We start from the raw sequence: 3,998 nt of genomic DNA, 5'->3' as shown, positions 1-3,998 counted from the left end.
ATCCTGTCCAGGGAAGAAATCCCACGGGGCCCTGAGCAGCACGGTCCACTGTGTTTCTCCAAATACATCAGAAGCCCCTTCAGGGCAGAGCCTGGCACTCACCCTGGCTCAAGCGTGGCAGGAGGGTCCGACTGGCCCCCTAGCTCTGTGCTCCGAGAGACGCTCCCATCCCACGCCCTTGCCTGTTCTCTTCCTCTCCACAGCCCTTCTCCCCCACACTCTGTCTGCACAGTTCTTTGCTTATTATCTGCTTCTCTAGACTAGAATGTAAACTCCCATCAGGACAGCTGTTTTTGCCCAATTTCTTTATGGCTCTATCCATAGCCTATCTGGAATAGTAGCTGGCACATAATAGGTGCTAAAGAAATGGTTGTTAAGTCCCATTCTCTCCGAAGAGTTGAGTTTACGGGCCCGTCTTTCTTTGCCTCGATTCACAGATGCGGGGACGTGAGCCATGGCGGGCAGTGTGTGGGATCGCGCAGGGAAGGGGTGAGCCCTCTTATGGCACTTTCGGGTCTTGCCCTTTCTCTTGAAAATCTAAAAACTGGTGGCATTTCCCCCATAAAATTTCCTGTGTCTGGACTGCAAGCCCTCAAGAGAGCTCAGGGCACAGATTTCTATTGTTGCAGTTCATATATTAATATTTGCTCAGAGAAGGCAATGGCAACCCACTCCAGTACTCTTGCCTGGAAAATCCAGGGGATGGAAAATCCCATGGATGGAGGAGCCTGGTAGGCTGCAGTCCATGGGGTCTCTAAGATCGGACACGATTGAGCGACTTCACTTTCACTTTTCACTTTCATGCATTGGAGAAGGAAATGGCAACCCACTCCAGTGTTCTTGCCTGGAGAATCCCAGGGACGGCAGAGCCTGGTGGGCTGCCGCCTATGGGGTCGCACAGAGTCGGACACGACTGAAGCGACTTAGCAGCAGCAGCAGCAGCAGGGCATGTTTGGACGGCATGTAGAGAGCAACTGCCTTTTTGAGATGAGGGGAGTGTGGCGATTTGCCAAGTATCACACAGCAAGTTAGTGGCCCAGGCAGAGCCCTGCCCCCAACCCCAGCCTGGACCCCCCGGGGCTGGGGGGAGGACGCTGGTCATCAGGCCACCAACTCTCCTCAGCAGCCCATTGAGGCTGAGGAGGCAAAAGACAGGCCCTTAGCTCACCTGGGGTCTTGCTCCAGACTCCTGCAAGGGAGGCTGCACTTGCCCACCCCTGACTCCTGCTGGGACCAGGGGCCCCAGCACCCCTGCAGCTGTCTCTCAAGCTGGGACTCTAGCTGTTCTCTCCTGCAGACAAGAGAACACCTCCCACAAGCCCATGTGGCTGGAAAGGGCACCCTCTCTTAGAACTTCCATCTTGGCAAGAGTGCTCCCCGCCCTTCGCAGGCTCCCACTGGGGATGTTGATATGGAGGGAGAAGGGAACAAGGGATTTCTTTTTATTTATCCGTTTCGGTATGGTGAGGGATATTTAAAAGCCCATAGGGATGATTTTTAAAGTTTTTAAGGAAAGACAAGTGATCCGTGCATGGTGCAGATGGCAATTATCTATTCAACCTAACAAACATTAATTATGCCCCTACTGTGTGCAGGGCAAAATCTTAAAGAATAAGACCCAGAATCCCACTGGCTGGACAGGGAAGAGTCAGATGAAGAATGAGACAGACAGAACACTCCTAAGAAGGAGGGTCCTCACTGGAGCTCTTGGCAAGCACAATGGGAGCACAGGTGGCAATGAATCCCACCCGAGGCAGCAGGAACACTGCCAGAGGGAAGGTGGCATTTTGCCCAGCCTTGAAGGACCCAGCCAAGGGGACCTTCTTGAACAGAGCCTGAAAAAAGGTACTTGGGTGTTTAGGGAACTGGACCAAACGCCTGAGGTGCCAGGAGGCCTCCAGGATGGTGAGCAGAAGCCACTGGAGGCGAGGCGGAAAAAAACTGGTGGAGTAGGTGAGTGCAAGAGTCCCCGTCTGTGGAGCCAAGTGGCTGTGACTGCAGAGAGCCCTCCAGCTGAAGTAGAAAGGTGAGTCCCTCAGCTATTTCAGAAGGACATCTCAGAGGTAGGCGGGTCGAGTGGGAAGGAGGCAGAAAAGAAACACTGGAAACCAGAGAGGGGTGATGGGGTTCTGGGCTGGGGGACAGTGAGCGTGTGGACACGGAGAAGGGGCCTCGTGGATACCTGGCCTGGGGAAGAGAGAGCAGGGAGGAGCAGACCCACTCTGAGGTTCCATCTTGGACACGGGGCTGCAGTGGCTCCACGTGTGTCCTGTGACCCCGCCCTACCTCCCCAGAGCCAACTGGTCCACGTCCAGGCCCGTGATCCAGCTGGTGGGGGGAGGGGCACCTGGGCGGGGCAGGGGGGGTGTGGCGGGGATGGAGACCTGCTCCAGAATATTCCTTTGCAAAATATGTATAATTAAGGGCTCAGCCTTGATACTCTCCCCCTCCTGGTCCCAGCACAGGACTGGGCCCTCAGCATGGTATTCACTGAAAAGGAGGGCAGAAAGGGCTGGTGCTATCAGGGAGGGCTTCCTGGAGGAGGGAGTTGGTTTCAGATGGGCAGAGGGAAGGGCAGAGCCATGGCAGGAGCAGGGGGCCAGGCAGGTCCTTACTCCCGTCCCCCTCCAGCCCTCTCAGGAGAGGGCCCCAGGTTCGTCCTGCCCCTGTAGAGGGGCTCCGGCCACCCCGCCCCTTTGCCCCCGGGCCGGTGCTCTCAGAGGGCAGTTCTGGCAGAGTCCGGCCTCCCTGCAGCGACAGAAAGGAGCTGAGGAAGCAGCCGTTGGCCTCAGGTCAAACTTCCAGTTAGCGGCCCTGCAGGGCCTCAAATCCAGGCCTCTTTCCCCTGTGGAGGTGATCAGGCCAAACCTCTCAGCCCACGTGGGTCACCAGGACAGCCCCGGGAACGCTGACTCGGGGCCCGCAGCTGGGAGGCTCAGCTGACCTGATGCAAGGCCCCCCAGACGCCCTTCCAGCTTCAGCTGCAGGCCCCTTGAGGCCGGGAGAGGACGCTGGGGCTGGGGCGAGGGGGTCAGGAGACCTCAGGAACCTCAGCCCCAGGCCTTCCTAGCCCTCATTCTAGCTACCACCCACCTGGCCTGGGGGTCCTCCGAGCCCTCTGTCCAGAGTATCAGCCACAAGCTGCCAGGTGGTGGGTGAAGGGGAGTGGGGCCCCGCTGGCCTGGAACCAAGACCTCTCCCCATCTCCCCGGCAGCGGGTGCCTGAGTGGAAGCAACAGCGTGACAGGCACCCGCGCCCAGACCTGAGGATCGATCTGTCGGCGTCCGGTGGAGGCAGGCGTGCAGTAGGATGCGGATCAGTCCCCTACAAATGGGGATGAACCCCACCCTGGTGACCCGTCAGGCTGGGCGGCAGCAGGTAACACTGCCACCAACTGTACCAAACCCTTCTCTCCCCAACCACACCCCCATCCCTCTTTCTCCCATCAACGCTGCCTAAGCCCCCCCACCCCGCCACACCCGGGTTTGGCCTTCTTTCTCCCTCTCCCTCCTGCCTGTCTCTCCCCGCTTGCCTCCCCCTCCCTCCTCCTCCCTGGAGGTTATTCCTGTGGGTTAACCCTCACCCTCCTCCTCTGTCCTCTTTTTGAACACCCCTGGGGAAGTTCTCAGGGAATATCAGCCATTGCCTTTGATGACAGAAAGAGACCTTGGCAGGGCAGGCCCTGGCAGGAGGAACAGGTGGACAGGCGCAGAACACCCCCATCCTCAGTGTTGGGGGGCAGGGCCTCCCACTGACCCCTTTGGGCCCCGTTTCGTGAATTGCAGCAACAAGAAGAGACAGGATGGAGAAAGCAGAAGCCGGAGAGCCAAGAGCTGTTGGCACAGCCCACAGGGAGGATTCGGGTGGGCAGAGAGAGAGCTGGACTGACCTCAACTCTCAGTCGCAAGAGCAAGCAAGCCAGCGCCCAGAGCCACATCCTGGTGGGGGCGGGACCTGGGCAATCCACCTTCTTTCTTGAACCTGGAAGAGTCTCGTC

Source organism: Bos grunniens, chromosome 23, assembly GCF_055505025.1.
Source record: "Bos grunniens cultivar Pamir isolate PY7600 chromosome 23, Bosgru_T2T1.0, whole genome shotgun sequence".
In the NCBI taxonomy this organism is placed as follows: Eukaryota; Metazoa; Chordata; class Mammalia; order Artiodactyla; family Bovidae; genus Bos; species Bos grunniens.
Note: the sequence above shows the minus strand (reverse complement) of the source record.